The sequence below is a fragment of the Anomalospiza imberbis genome, chromosome 1 (assembly GCF_031753505.1).
Source record: "Anomalospiza imberbis isolate Cuckoo-Finch-1a 21T00152 chromosome 1, ASM3175350v1, whole genome shotgun sequence".
NCBI lineage: Eukaryota > Metazoa > Chordata > Aves > Passeriformes > Viduidae > Anomalospiza > Anomalospiza imberbis.
In genome coordinates, this window is record NC_089681.1 from 49,724,100 (window position 1) to 49,741,163 (window position 17,064).

The 17,064-nt window shown below is 38.2% G+C and overlaps 1 protein-coding gene across 7 annotated transcripts in view; it reads right to left on the reverse strand.

Moving 5' to 3' along the window:
• DLGAP1 (DLG associated protein 1) overlaps window positions 1–17,064 on the reverse strand; it is a 404,716-nt gene that overhangs the window by 294,923 nt on the left and 92,729 nt on the right. The window contains exon 3 of one of the 7 annotated variants that reach the window (XM_068191529.1): window positions 3,269–3,360. The exons of 5 other annotated variants lie outside the window; for them this stretch is intronic. The gene's annotated coding sequence lies outside the window, so the exon portion shown is untranslated. Of the gene's footprint in view, window positions 1–3,268; window positions 3,364–17,064 lie in introns of all 7 variants that reach the window. One more of the 7 variants, XM_068191521.1, reaches the window with a different exon arrangement.

Consider the following 17,064-nt stretch of genomic DNA (forward strand, 5'->3'; position numbering starts at 1 on the left):
CACCAAAAGCCTACCCAGGTCATCATCAGTGAAGTGATTGAGTCTTCTGTACACACCAGCCCACCCATGCACACAACTGCAATCATGGTCCCAAGATGATCCATTTTTAGCATGGACACGTGTACACACTGTGCTGAGCGCTGCACAACACAGGCTCTCATGTTCCTCAACTTGTCCCCTTGAGAGGAGGCCAGCCACTGCCTAATCTTTGTCACTTGTTCCTGGTGCCCTGCCTGCCAGAGACTGCTCTCCACGGGAACAGGCTGCAAGTGGGATAAGCTGGTTCAGCAGCAACATGTTTGTTGGCATCTTATCTGTGCACATACAGATGAAGTCTGATCTGATGGGGCACAGCAGTGCCCTACAGCTCCTACATCAATGCAGCAATGGATGAGCTGCCCTTACCAGAGTAGCTCATGCAGCTCACACCATGCTCCAAGGGCTCCCAGGAAACAAGGGATACTGTGAAACTTCTATGGGAGGAATGAACTGCCTTCAGCTGAGCTCAGGAGAGATGCCAAGTGACCTTCCTGAAACGGGAAGGCCCTAACACAGTGCACAACGCAGACATGCAGATGAGTGATGTGGCAATAAAGAAACCATCTCAGTCAATTAAGTCACATAGGTACGTGGAAATCCTTGCTTGGGAGATTTTCTTTTTTAGCTGCCCATCCATGTGGGTTCAAAGCAGGTGAACTGCTGACTAACTTCAGCTCCCAAGAAGGCCCATGAAAGCAGCCTCCAGAGAGTAAATAACGTCTAGCAAATGGGTTTAAAGCTAGCAAGTGATTTAAAGTAAAGCACACAAAATGTACTTTTTGCATTCCTCTTACAAAGTAGTGCCATCAGAGACTCAATTGCACTGGGTCTCACCTGTTTGGAAGATTGCTTACTTTTTACCTTGTCCTCCAGAACTTAAAATTACTACATGTGAAACAAGTTGCTAGAACCACAGTTCTGAACAGAGCCTTCTAAATATTGCTATAGTCCGTCATACTCATTTCATATCTGCTGGAGCTTGCTGAGAGCCTGAAGCAGAAACTGAGAGAAAGATAAGTGTAAATCATCTCTACTATTTACAGACAGTATCCAGGCAAAATGTGAACCAGAATAATTCAGAAATTGATTTTTTTATCTACTTCACTGATCAAAGCTTACAAAGAAATGGGGCATTGGATCATCAAGGCCCTTATCAGTTTCTAGAGTTATTATGAGTAAGAAGATAAATTATTATGATTGCAAACCTGACAAACATACAAACAATCAAAACATCCTAAAATGAGAAATTACAGAAATGTTCTCAAGTAAGTTAAGGTGAAAGTAAGAGCCAGCAGGGTTTTAGCAAAAAGCCCCAACAAACTCCAACCCACAAATATGCATACAATTCTAAGGATATGCCTCCTATGCTGCATAATCCCATTGGAAATCCCATTTATGTCCCTCTTGGCCTTTCACTAGTACGCACTAAACCATCTAAGTTGGCAGCAATCTCTACAGGTCATCCGGTCCAAGTACCCATCTCAAAGCCAGTCCAGCCAAGTTCTGCGTACCTCCAAGGATGGAGATCCCTCAGCCTCACAGTACATTTGCTCTCATGATTTCACCCCAGTCATTTCCCCAAATGCCTACTCTTTAGTCACCATTTCCTGTGTTTTCTTTAGTCTGTGGCTTCGGGTCCTTCCACTACACACCTCTGAGAAGGGTCTGGCCCCGTCTCCTCTGGATGTCTGAGGTAGTAAAGACAACAATGAGGCCTCCCATCACCCATCTCTTTTTAATGCTGGACAAACCCACTTCTCTCAGCCTCACCCAGCATAACCTCAGATGTACTCCAGCCCCATGACCGCTTTGGTAGCTCTCTGCTGGACTCAACTCAGCACATCAGGGAATTTCTTTTAGTGGAGGACTCCAAACTGGTTGCAGCTCTCCTAATGTGTTCTCACACGTACCAATCAGGGGAAGGAAGGACTTGCTGGTAACACCGCCTGGGACATGACTGCCCGTGTGCTGCAAGGAAACACTGCAGATTTATGCACAACTCATCATCCACAAATACCTCCAGAAGCAACCAAGCTGCTTGCTAGCCAGCTGGCCTCATGGTCTGTGTTGTTGTGCAGGGTTATCCCAGCCCAAACACAGGACTTTGCATTTTCTTCTGCAATGAAACATTCACTATCTTTCAGTGTGGTCTGGGTTATTTCAGCCTTCTCCAGACCACTTAGCTTTGAAGGAATATAATTACATGTTGCCATCTATTCCTTTAAACCAAAGGTGAGATAAATGACTAGAGAAAACGACCAACTTTTCCTGTAATTACTAAAGCAAAATTTAGGAGAAAGGCTTCGAGTCCAAACATGTAATATAAAACAAAGCTGTAAAATAAAAAACAAAGTAATATACAGAAATAATATGAATTACTAGCAAAATGTTCCTTTGTGTTGCATTTATGGTTCAAACCTTAAAAATGGCAGCCTATGTAATATCTAGCAGCAGTACCTTCCAGGAAGGATACTGCACTTTTAAAATGTTCAAGAAGAAACATTTAAATTTATTTTCATGAGGGAAAAAAGCAAGACATGTTGAGACTGGGTTCCAAGCACTTTTGAGTCTTGTATTTTCTACTTTCCTCCCCTCCTCCCCTTTCCTTTTCCATCCTCAAATTATATTATATCACAGCTTACTTCCAAATCAGAAAAGGAGAATCCATTTCAGGACTCATAACTTTCCTTCCATTGTGGCTGAGGTTTTTCATTTCCACAAATACAAAAAAGATGCAAAATATCCACATAACACAGACTAAACATTGCACAATCCCACAACACCCACAACATCCCCCATTCATCTCATGATCAAGAAAAGGAATCACAAATAAGAACCTGCTCCTGCACAATTTCATTGCAAAGAATCAGACATTCCCAATACTTGAACCATCCAGACTAAAGCTATTGATGTGAGACCAGGAGTCACCGTAGACATGGGGAGAGATAACAATACAGTGAATTACTAGAAACAGTCCAATATTCAGGAGGTATTTAAGGAACTTTCTGAAACAACAGACCACAAGGTTTATATCTCCAGATGAGAACTGGAGATGCTCCCCTTTCTCTCCCACAAATCTCTTCAATCATTTCAAATGGTATGGTGTAGCAGTGGTGTCTGCTCCTCCTTTGCAGTCACCATATACCACTGCATTCCCACATACTCCTGATAAAATGCTGCCTCCCTGCTCCTCCTTGCTAGGGAACTGTGGCTAACAATAACAATTTACCTCTCCATTTTAGTCCTCCCTTTTCCTTCTTTTTCCTTCCACCCTCCAATCTGATTATTTTTGCACTGCCAGTTGGGATTATTGCTTTTTCCCTGCTAAAATGAAAACAAACAACATTTATACTTCAGTTTCTGGGCTTAAGCATGAGATCTGTCTTAAACATTAAAAAGTCATATTTTCTTGCCTGAGGTGCAATGTTATCTCCTATGACACAGACTAAAGCAAGTCTTGCAACTAAAAGCAGATCCTGTTTCTGGATTCTCATGTAGACTTTTCCAACTTCCCCAGTAACTACCCATCTGAAATCCTGAGCAGCACTGCATCCTGAGAATTCAGCACTGGCTGACATTTGCATAGTCTTAGAGACTGAAAAATTAGTCTTTCTGAGCTGAACTACAATCATAATTCAATATATCCACAGCTAAAACAGAATATTTATAACCCAAATCACCCCTTCTCTCTGACATGTTATCCTAATTTCAGACCACATTGTAGTATATTTTGCTTTTTTCTAAGGTTTACTACTTAAAGATGGTCCATTTGGAAGGAATTTAGTATTTACAAAATAAAAGACAATGCAATAGTATCAATTTCCCACCTCTGAATCAAGGTCTTAATGAAAAAGAACATGATGCTTTTCTGGGAAGAAAAGACAAAATTCCCCACATCCCAATCTTATAATGTCACAATGAAGTCCCAGGTAAAACCAGTCTTAAGGTGTGCAATAGCAAATATTCCTCAAATTAAATAAATACACTACCAAGTATTATTCAAATACTTATTTCCCTTATTTTTTTTCTTTCTCCGCATTAGAATACTTTCAACTATATGAAGAGTTTTTCAGAACCTGGAAAAAATACTTTTATTGTATAAAATTCAGTATAGCAAACAGTTGTCATGAATTGAATGAAGATACTTATAATTTCAATGAAAATCATTGCTTTCCCTCTCTGGACAAGAAACCAGTGTGCATATACCTCATTTTTCCTGATTTTCCATATTCTGGGTATGGAGGGTTAAATTGGGTGGACTTCTGAGTTGTCCAAAATGCAAACTGGGTGCGCTGGCTTCCCTTCTGCAAAGTTTAGTCACTCTGTCCCTCAAGAAGGGTTCTGGGATACCTGACAAAAAACTCTTTTTGTTTTCAGGATAGTAGGCAAAAATAAGTCAACATAAAGTAGGTTTTCAGCAGGGTGAGGCTCAAGAGTATCACAGGAATGATAGCTGCTTAAAAAAGTGTTGGAAAAAAACAAGCATGCTGAAAACACACTGGGAGAGGATGAGAAAATCTAACACGCTTCATGAAGCACAGCAATGATACCTCACCCTTGTGAAAAGGATTCTGCTAATAAAGCACCTGACAGTAACATAAAAACACACCCCTTCTGAGAATGAGGAGTCCCAAAATTATGCACAGAAATTATCCACTCACAGTAGGGTCTCTTCACAGGCCAGATGTGAGAACTTTCAGATGGAACATAGCAACAAAGTGAGCAGCTCAACACAGAGAAGTTTTAGACTGCCAGTTGTTAACCTGAACAATATCCATAGTGTTACTGGAAACACTTTTAAAACCTGCATTAATATCTAATGTGAATGCACAGTCAGATGTGACCTATACTGTTGGGCTTAGTTCTCCTGGAAAACGATATGCACAGAGCTGTTAGCACGTATTCAGTAAGAAGATTAATTAGAGAGAAATTTTCACTCTTTTAATGACTTTAAGCACCAGATTTAGTGGAATCTCCCTCAGGAATACACAAAATTCCTTTTCACAGGTGTTTTGCAGGCCCTGCCAGGCACTATCCTACCCCCACAGAAGTAACATAACTTGTCAATGTGCATAAAGGAATGTTTGCAGATTTTGACATGCTCAATTTAGTTATACAACTACTATTGACCACTTACCTAGTCACACTTACTCTTCTCTCTTCATGGTAGCTATGTTACAGTGAAATTTCTCAGCCAGACTGCACTGAACATTCATTCCAATAATATAGGTAAGTACCAGGTATACTATTCCAGATTATTGTAAATGTCAATTTTCTGTTCTCCAGCTGTGTTTTCAAAGAGTTAGTTAAATTAAAAGACACACAACCTTTATCATATTTAAAATTTATAAAAAAATGTATTTTCATTTCTACTCTGTCCTGGGTCTGGCCTGGACAGGGTTAATTTTTGCAGTAGGAGGGAGCATGATTAGGATTTGGAGGTTATTCTTCACATCATTTTCCAGGGATAGAGGAAGGGATGGCATGGCATTGAGGAGGGAGTGGTCAGGTATTTTGGGGGTTTCTGTGGAGTGTTCTGAGCAATCACATATGAACTGTTTGTCTTTTTTTCTTATACTAATACTGTTATTAGTTTTGTTGCTGTTACTGTTATTTATCTCATTGCTGTTCCCAGTAAATTGTTCTTATGTCAACCCATGGTCTTTTGTGCCTCTAGTTCTACTCTCCAGCCTGGTGTGGCAGGAGGTGCAGGGGAAAAGAGGGAGGTATTAATAAGCACATGAGTTATTATTAAGACTTTCAGTGGGAATACCTAACTGGGAAATATCATTCCTAAACCAAGACATACTAACAGAATTTCCATTCTTAGGTTTTCAGGACCGGAAGGTATCCACATTTGGATATCGTCACCATATTCAAAACTCACCAGAAAACTTGATCCCTTTAAACTTAACTGCAGTTATCAGGAAAGAAAGCTGATATTTGTAACTAGAAGTGAACTCAGCTACAAATCCACACAGCCCAGCAAGATATATGGAGTGGTTGCAGTCTCTGGAAGCAGCATGATTATCTTCATAGGGCTTGTTAGCTCAGGCACCAAATTGCACAGAGAAGTCATATTTCAGTTCTGTTTCCAGTCATGACAGTGTAAGCATGTGCTGAGCCAGAGTTTGTAACACTATTCTAGAAAATTTCATCAGTAAGTCTCTCCTTTTCCTCTTTGTTTCTTAATCAAAAGAGAGAACAGATTTAGCTTCACATACTCAGGGTTGTTTTTTTTTTTTTTTTTTTTTTTTTTTTTTTTTTTGATAACGAATAGCAAGACAAAGATTCCTGAATCTTTGCCAACTAGTGCCTCAAGCAGGCACCTATAACTTGAAAGTGAGCTGTCATGAACAAAAAAGTAATGCATATATCCATCACTGCCAGGCTGCTATAAGGTGCCCCAAATTTAGGGATCAGAAATAAATCTAAAGCAAGCATAGAGGTTACCAAGACTAATAAATTACTTGAATTCCCCAAAATAACTTCAGAGATGTTAGTAAAACCAGGTCGGAAAAGGTATGAGACACCATACTCTTGCTTCTGTAAGCTTACTGTGCCCTCTGTTGATCATTATAATACTCCTTTCAGCTACATGAAAACACATTTTCCCAATCGTCTTGTTCAGGACACTCTGTTCTGTCTAGTCAATGAAACATAACTGCACAGATAAAGAGCAGAAAATAGTACTCTTTCTTTTCTTTATTATGAGCTTGGGAAAATGCAGAATTAACAGGGAGAACTAAAGAACTGTTTAATAGTTAAAACCACCAAGTAGTCCTCCCAAAATTCCCACCTTCTTTATAATTTAATAATTCCTATGTGTTAACAAAGAAGAGCAAATAGAATCATTCAAACCTTTCATAGGTCATCAGTAGCCTGAACAAGACTTTTGATTTAATTTGACAAAATGCTCAGAACTGAGGACACCAGGCAATCTGTGGCATCATTGCTTTGACTGTGCAATGCTGAACAATTTGGAATGTAATGGAACTGAAAATAATTTACACACACACTCCAGTATTACAGACATAAAAATACAATTGGAATATAATTCCCATGCCTCAGATCCATGGTCTAAATATCATGTTCACTTATCCACATTGAAATGGCCACTAGTGATGCTAAGTGCTTGAGTTTATTTTGTTTTTTCTAAAAAAACTTTGGAAGGGAAAAAGGGATCTTAACAGCTCTCCAGTGTATTCCCACACTTATTAAGTTTCTCTGAAGAAGTAAAGAGGATGGTGATTTCTTTTCCACTTACTCTACTATCAGGATCACAATTTTCTCCTAGGCAAGCTAGAAAATAATTAAAATTGAAGCACATCCCTTTCTAAAAGTAGTTACAGAATTTTGATTGTTACCTAACAGCTTCTGCCAGTTTTTCAAACAGCTCAAGGTCTCAACACCAACCTTTGGTTGAGCTTCTTTGATGTTCAGTTAGAGTGGCCCTCTTTGTTCAGGCTGAACAATAGCTACAAATGCAAGAGCCCCTGTTCACCTCCCCACCAGAAAATCTGCTGGTTGTAGTCCACACACACAAACCATGGCGGTTGATATGCTGTAAAAGACTCCATTAACATTATTTAAAAAGCTGTCTGAAAATCTCCATTCCTCTTCTGAAACATCTCTCTGGGGGGAAGGGTAGATCAGACCACTATCATTAAAATGCTGACATTCAAAGTTTTGTGAATATATTTCAGAAATTAGCTTCATAAAGGAATAAAGACATTCTGTATGCTGCTGAAGATGTATTCCTTTGCTGTCATCCAGTGTTAACATTTCCTTTTTGATCTGTCTCACAAAACTTCTTTCCACTGATGTCTTACCTACATGTCTTACCTTTTGCTGGAAGATTTTGCTTTTTGTGGGTCGATGCTTTGCTTTATCTTCCACTGCACTCTGTTACGAGCTTTATATTTACACTATAGGGTATATTTCCTCTGAATGTTTGGTTTGAGGTTTTTTAAAGAACATGTCTCTGAGACTGTCTTCTGCTATACTGTCATCTTGCATATATTTATTTGCAATTACATGAATCTTCAACTTTGGTATGGAATCTGCTGAATCTAAATTACTGTATCCTGTTGATAAAATGATACTTCTTTTGCCAACATCTGTTCCTGTAGTCTATTAGATTTTACCAGTCTTATGTCAATACATATCCTTTCACAATATCGCTAACACTTGAAGCAAAATCTTCCTTTTTCCACAAAATTCTATCCCTTTCAGAGAGACTGGGTTTTTTTCCCTATGAACATTTATTAGTGTTTTTCTCCCTTTGCTGACCAGACATTTTTCATATTGTAGTTAGGAAGTTCCCTTCTCTACAGATTTCCAATTAGCCTTTCTCATGACTGCAAAACCAGAAACTCTATCATCACTCCAAAGCAAGAAGATCAAACATGATGGAAACCCTTTCACTGTTCCAAAAGTCCTGCACACTGCTACTGTGCATGTAAGAATAAAAAGTTTGTTGATGCATTTTCAATTTTGGAAAAGATTTACTGTTTCTCAAAATGGTCCCTCAAGCAACAGTTTATTGAACTAGGCATTCAAAAAAATTGAAGTGACAATAATAAATGCATCAATTACATTTTGAGAGTACAACTGTTGTCAATGTAATTAAAAGACTTTGAAATGAAGGAGTGGAGATCCAAACACATAAAACATGGCACCTGATGTATCATCTAATAAAAAGACAACTAAAATACCCATTTTTGGTACTTTAAACCAAAAGTTGTATAGGATTTGGAATAAATGCTGCACTATTATGGAGGCCAAGCCACATCTCCATCCATCCACATTCTTCATTCTCCATCTGACTACCAGCTCAATAAATGTTATCAACAAAACTTCATATTAATTATATTTAGCTCAGCCATGTGCTTGTGAGAACTAATATCTAACCTCTAATTTTTAAAGGTGCCCATTCATATTTTATGTTGAAATAGGAATTTGTACATACACAATGACATTACCTGTTCTGCCTTTCTGGCCACATGCAGATTCCAAAAGAACAGAAGCATTTGCAAAGTATCCTCCTAGAACCAAGAGGTATAAAGACAAACTGACTCTGATCCATTTGAATAATGCTCTGTTCCATCTGAACACATATTTAAAAAATAAATCTGAATTTGGAAACTTGAAGAGATTATGAAATCTCAGCTACAGCCCTCATGGTGAAAAGTACTGCACTGCTCCACAGTCTGTAGTCAATACCTTAGTTATAAGAAGTGTTTAACAATGTCTTCTGGAAAACCATCTCTGCATTGAGTAGGCAGCTTGAACAGTATGTATTCCAAACTACGTTATGTCATTTTAAGCTAGAGAGAAATACCAGTACTTTGGACACAGAAATCAAGCACAATGCTGTCCTAATACTGTGATTAATGCTGTGAGCTACACCCTGCCTAGCCTTCCTAATCTCTGGGCTTTCTAATTTATAGCAGAGATGGATAGGCTATCAGTGGGGAATTATGAGGATTACTAGCTGTTTATCTCTCCTTTGCAGAGACACTTTGCTGCTTATAGAATTACCATAAACCCTCCAGCTACAGTGACTCTTCTATACTTATCCAGAAGTCTAGATACCTTCTGGGCATGAAATGTTTTGATAGTCAATATATTAGAAAAAGTTGGAGTTGACGGATTTTTTTTTTTTTTTTTTTTTTTTTTTTTTTTTTTTTTTGTAAATGATTTGAACATACTGTCAGAACTCGTCATGTTACTTCACTGGTAATTTGTCTGCAGGTTATACTGCATTCCCTTGAAATCCAGTGCTGTGATCTTGTCTACACTAATTAGAGTTCAGCATTAATGCTTGGAGGTTACCCTCAAGCATCACTACAGGTGAAACAATTAAATATGTATGCCAAGCCATCTCTGCATTTGCAGCAAGTTACGTAACCCATTTCAAAAGACTTCATTTCTATGGTCACCAGGAATATTACTGACTTACCTACTATCTGAAACTTAAGGCCTTTCTCAATGCTTCTACAGAAAGTCCTTATGCTGTGGAGCACAGGTGTCCTTTTGGGGTGAAACTAATCGAAGAGTGTGATGGGAAATAGGTGTGCTACTTGTTTTAGTTTCCTGATGAAGGAAGAAAGAAAGGTACCCTAGAACATTTACTTTCTGGTAACTTAAAAATCTGAATCTGTACAGAAAAATTTTGTCCTTTAGAAGGAAATTTATGAATGAGAAACATCAATAAGATAAATATTAGCCCTTGTACATGACATTTTTTCATAATTACAAGTGTCCATCAACAATCCCTTTTAAATACGGGTCGCATTTATAGACAGGATATTTAGAGCCAGGACATCTCTGTACACAATAATTCAGTGACCATTTGAGCACTAACATTCTGTTAAATTGTACATATTTCAGGCCGCTTAGATTTAAATTTTGGCCCATATATAGCTTTATATAACCATATTCTTATGAAACTCTTCACAATTTCCCATTGTTCTTAAACTTTGTACTTCTTAACCAGCCTGCTAAACAGGAGACCTTAAGAACACTTAATTTAAAAGTTCTGAGGCTCTAATTCTATGCATAAATATTTATAAACATAATAAAAATATGTACAACCAAAAGCTTTTTTCCTCCTCTAAATCACAACATATCACCTTTGTCATTGTACAGTCATTTGTATTTGTCTATGCTCACTTTATATCCAAAGACTGTAACAAAAAAAAAAGTTTAAACATCATCTTTGGTTAAAATAAGAACTCTTTTATTCTCTACATCATCTTCATTCACTTGTTTCTTATACCTACACATATCTTTTGATTTGCAAGACTTAAAAAAACCCCTAAAATCAACCAGATCCACTTCATGCCTGAATTCCTTTCAGAATGTTGTAAAATGTCTCAGCATATAAAACACACAGGTGTAGTCATCCAGGCCCTTCCTTCAAGCTATCATGAAATGAAAATACAATTACTAAAGGAGAAGACCATTCTGTCTAGTAACCAGCCAATCTGACAGCCCAGTCTCGGCTCACATGTGTGCAACCATGTCATGTAAAGCTTTAAGGATCTAGCTCATCTTTTAATCTCTAGTCAGTGCCCCACTATGTATAAATCAGCCAAGATACAGTCCTATTGTTCTGTTTTTCTAAGTACGTCCTCAGTCATCTTCTGCAGCACAGGACCTCAATTGCCTGCTAGGACCATCTAGGCTTGTCTTATCTAGTTAGTTCCCTTCAATCACAGTAGCTTTGCACACTGAAGATCCTTTGATCTTTCCTCTTCTCTGAACTCCAAGTATAGTCTCCAAGGGGAAGAAATTATTGAATAAAGTCATTTAGCTGAAGAGAAGGGTATCTACATGGTATTTAACAACAGAGACTGGCGATCATACTAATTACCCAGTCCAGTCTCTCACCCTATGAGAGTCTGCTAAGAAAAGGGGAACCATGACCAAGCCTATCCTCTTTTTCAAGCTCAGTGAATGTTAAGTCCATGCCTCAGTGTGCTGTCATATCCTATAAGCAGGATGAAATCAACATACTTTCTTCTGTCCTGGGTTTGTTTGCTTTTCTGGCAGGCCATGCTGAAAACATACAACATTGTTTGCATTTGACAAGGCATTGGCAATCCAGATAGAGAAAGGCAGAATTGGGAATCTTTCCAACAGGTTCTTGAAATCTAATAGCACCTTTACATAACATGTTAGACTCTTGATTTAAAAATGGGTCATCTAAATAAGCCTGTCTTAATGGATGAAACATGGGTAAGTCATGTTATCAACACAAGTCACACATTTCTCAAGCGTCCGTCATCCTGGTCCCACTAGAACTGTTCCTGTCAGTTCTAATGTACATATGGCCAACTCTTATTCCTTGTATTTCCCTGATGATATTCAGGCTGTGTTCCAGGGACACAGCCTGTATTACCAAGGGACAACAGCACTGCTTCACCTCTCAGAAAACAAGCCACAATTCCTTTGTGCACCAGAAATTTGCTGCTGACAGCTGCAGCAGAACAGTCTCCAGCCTCGCTAGCTCTGCTGCACTGCTGAGTACACGGGCAAGCATGAAGCCATGCACATCCCCTCCAGATCACCTCTCTTCGATCTGTGATTCTGTGGATGAATGCTTGCATACAAGAACTTAATGTCTGGATAGCGAGGAGAGAGGTATGCAGCTGGCTATTTGAGTTTTGATGTCCACATTATTTGTTTGGTTATTGCTTTCATTAGCTTTGCTATATATATTGCTTTAATTAATTGTGCAGGCTTCTCTCTTTTTAAATGACAACATGTATCAAATTACAAAGACATTTAAGAAATATGGATTTTAAAACCAAAATAAGGATAGTAAATCTTATTCCAGTGAAACACCCTATGGAGTGTATTTCATTTTAGAGGGAATATTACATATGGTTAACATCATTGTGCTAGGAAACAGGGTCAATTTTATCCCAGTACTATTCACCTCTTTTATTCACATGTGGAACACTAACACAGATCAAGTAATACATTTGGGGTTGCTGGTATTCTTTGCATTTTATGTAGCTTCATTTTTATCTGTTAAAACTTGGAAACATTAAGTTCTTGCTAGGAAATGTCTGTAAAGAGCAAATTCTAGTTACAAATAAATGATAAGGTGGCCTATTACTTAATTAATTTGTTCACATTAATCTCTATTTAGGATATGGTGTTAAGCTCTACTGATGGGGAGTCCAGTTACCAACCCATGTATCAGTCAATACAGAGTTTCTTTGGTTTGGTGTTGTTTATGGAATTGTTCAAAGAAAAAACACTGAAGATAAATTAACTCACTTGCACTCCTCATCAGGCAGAACAATACCTGCATGCATGTACAACACAAATACACAGTCTTTGAAGGTGTTAAGGAAACTTGTGAAGTTTAAAGGGGTGTAGAAAATCACTAACCTACTGCAGTGGCACTACTTTTACATCAGAAGAGTTTAAAACCTGCTGCAAATAAGAGGACAGTTTGTGACATTTTTAAAACAGTAAATAATTTAAGGAAATGTAAAAAATAACTTATTTTGCTATCTTAGAGAATGAGAGAATATTCAAGTAGATTACTCTGAGTTTATGCTCTTCATCCAAACCGATTTTTTTGTTTAGCAGTTAAAAGCCACTATGCTGTCTTCACTGTAAGCACCTTGGCATTGCAAAGAAATTTCTCCTGTGTTTTCAAAACCCCATAAAATAAAGGTGTCTTTGAAAAAGAAAATTAACAGTAGGGTGTGACTGGGCAACAAAGTAGGGGCCTTGTCATGGCAGGAATACAAGTACCTGTGGTTCTCTAATACATTTACAAGCTCTTTTCCATTATGAAAAATGTCTGCCATTACTAATTTTTTCTCATTATTTGCACAGGATTGGAAATGAGGCACTGTCAATATGAAAAGAAGTCACAGAGGCACCTTCCTATTATTCTGCTAGCCTATACCACAAGAGTGTCATTTTATTTATTACTTTGCTGAGCTGGTCTTTCCAAAACAAGCAAGCTGATAGAATTACCCCCAAGCAGTTGCCAAAATGATGATTAATATTATTACAAACTAATGCTTCTCATAAAATAGAGACACAGGACAGATTTCCTTTGACATGAGCTGCAAAAATCCCTCCTAGGCTCAGATGCTAGACACTGCTTGAAGAACATCACCTAGCTCTGAAGATAAAGTTCTTGTACTGATCCTTCCCAGTTGAAGCCACCATGTAGCTATTCTTACCTTCAGATAACCAACAAATGCTGGCAGGGATAATGTCTTTCTAGAAATACCTGCATGCTGCTAAAACACCCTCAGTACATATTATCCATGACTTACTTCCTTCAAATCCTTTTCCTTCCTTCCCCCAACACCCACAGTCACACCTTCTCCCTACGCCTCCTCTCCTAACTCCATCAGTTAAAAGTTTGTAGACAAAAGACAGGCAAAGTTTTATACTTAAAATAAAAGATCCACTACTGTAGTGGTATAGAGTACCACAGATCTATGACAGGAAGGAAAGGAGCTACATTTCCTCCTCACAGGTTTCCAGATCTTACAGAGATGTAAGTCAAAGTCTGAATCTAAAGACTAAGAGACAATTTTATCTAGCAAAGAGTGACACAGATATCAAGGAAGAAAATATCCTAAAAATATAAGTTATTGCTTACTGGATGATATTCAGGACAGCCAGGTTAAATGAGGCATAAACTGTAATCAAAATTGCAACCACCAAGCTGGAAAGACTGGCAAAGAAAATGAAAACAGGAGTGCTCTTCTGGGGTGAGAATAATGCACACTGAATACAGCAGCAGTGAGAAGACTAAAATCTATCTAATGCAGATTATACAAGGCTGTATAATCAACCATAAAAGAAAGCTTTCTTAAAGTTGGAATCATTAGTGTTCAGGGACACTCAGCTGAAACAGAAGAGTGAGCCCTTCCAACTCACAGGAGTTGCTCTGTGGAACCTGCAGTGTTACTCACTCCTGGTGGAATTTTGAAAGGAAGATGAGTGTTGTGGTTTCACCCTGGCTGGCCACTGAGTACCACACAGCCACTTGCTCACTCCCCTATATCACACCCCCAGATGGGGAGGAGAGTTGAAAACAAAATCTAAACCTCAGGGGTTAGACAAGAAAAAAATTAATAAACAAAATATAATATTATTAATAACAACAACAATAGTAACAACAATTTACTAATAATGAGACAATTATACTAATATAATGTTATACTAATACCAGAAACAGCAATAATGAGAATTGTAATGATAAGAAGAGGGAGGGAGAGTAACTGAACCCAAGGGAAATATATGATGCATGATACAATTGCTCAACACCCACTGACTAATGTAAATCACATCCCTGAACCACAATGAGTGGCTTCTGGCCAATTTGCCCCAGTTTTTATACTGGGCACAACATTCTACGGCATGGAATATCCCTACTGTAGGTTGGATCAGCTGTCCTGGCCGTGCTCCCTCCCAGGTTATTGTGCAACTCCTCACTAGCAGAGCAGGAGATACTCAAAAGCCCTAGACTAGTAGTGTCAGCACTATTTAAAAACAGTGTGTTATGAACATTATTCTCATACTAAATCCAAAACCACAGCACTGTACCAGCTACAAAGAAAAAAATAGATTCTGTTGCACCAAAATCAGGACATCTAAGTAACAGACTGGCAGGAAATGGGAAAAGCATCTGCAAGAATAAATAAAGATAGCTTTTATTTTATTTGAGCTCTCATCTATGCTTGGTATCATTTACCAAGGTATTAAATGTAGAAAAAGTAAACAAACACATTCTCCAAAGCTGCTGTTCAGCTTTATCATCATGTTAAATGAAATCTTCTGTGCCCTAATAAAGCTGATAGCTTTACAGTAGAATTTTGTTTCAGAATTATGTTTATCAATGAAAAAAATCAGTGTATTTGACTCAGAATGATAAAGTATCAGATTTTTGTGATATTTACAGCCAAGTATGAATGACACACAGCAAGAACATCAGCTACTGATGAAGCTCATGTTAATATCACACTCAGCACTTAGAAAACATCCACCATGTAGTCAGCTTTCTTTTACTAGGGCCAGAGAATTCAGAAGTGCAAAATCTGTCAAAGTTATTTCATTTTCTTTTGTGAACACCTGCTAAATTTTTTTAAAATGTATATTAATTATACTAAAAAAAGGCGTCCTGTATTTTTATTTCCTCTTCCCATAAGACCTGGTTAAAAGCAGTAGGATGGAGTATGCAAATGACACATTGCAAGAAAAAATGTCTGTACCACGGGGTACTGTGGGATATTCATGTTTCTGCATAACTTAATTTATCCATTAGCAGATAAATAGGAACTGTTAATACTCAGGAGATGTTTGCTCAGGAAGTTTGAGTGGCCTAGGTTGTTCTGGTCCATTAATGGAGACAGCATTGTTCAATTCCTTCTCTTACACAACAGTGTCTCCTGGGTACCACTGAGGCCAGTCTGTGATGCTCTAGCACTAAAATTGCATTGAATTAAATTATCCAATAATTAGGAATTACTCTGGCCAGGGAAAAAAAAAAATCAGTATAAAGCAGGGGCAATGAAACAGCTCCTGTTCTCCTCCCCACTGTGCTCCTGGGGATGGAGAATCACTCTTGGGTACTTCTATATTGTTCCAAAAGATAATATACCCACAGGCAGAGTGCAGAGCAGACCTTACGCCCCTCTAAGGTGTCACATGGGATTTGGCTGATTTTTGGTAAATCAGACACAGAATGACTAAACTGGTTCATATTTGTCATTGTGCTGTCCATGCAAGTCTTTAATGGTTAAAGAAAGGGTGCTCTGGGAGATTCTAATCTCCACAGGGCCTCACATTCTCTTCCTGTCAGAAAGATGTTTATGATCAACATGAAGGTTGCAATAGCAGAGAAGGATCAAGTTTTGCATAAACATTAAGGCAGGTGTTGTACACCTTTAATAAACATACATATTTGCTGAGAAAGAAAGAGAGGAGGTTTTGGTCATCCAGACTTCCTATTTCTCCAAGTTCCCCTATAGTCTACATGGGAAAATTTTACAATATGTTAAATTGAGACAAAACTTTTTAAGAAACTGCCAGGTTCACAGGAAGTTTGGTAGGACTGTGTTAAGTCAAAAAATACTTATGATTTGGGGCTTTAAACTGCTCTTTGACAGACCCAGTTATACCAGAAATATGAAACTGTTTCTGGCTAATGCTGACAGTTACTTCAACACAGCAGTTGTCTTCTCTTTAATGACATATTGCCCAAATTTCCCATTTCATACAGCTATTTGCCACCCTGTTTCTGAAAGTACAAGAGGAAATCAGTTGTCACGCAAGCCTATCGCTTTTTACTGTAATGAACAGTCTGAGTGTATGATATGCATTCACAGAAGCTTGGAAAAAGACCCTATCTTTATTAGACATGATAAACCAGGACTTCCCATAATAATTCAGTAGGATTGATTTATGCTGTCATGATCAATCTGGGCATTTTATACCTTCTCTTTCTTAGGGCGCTTTGCCTTCTGTGAGATT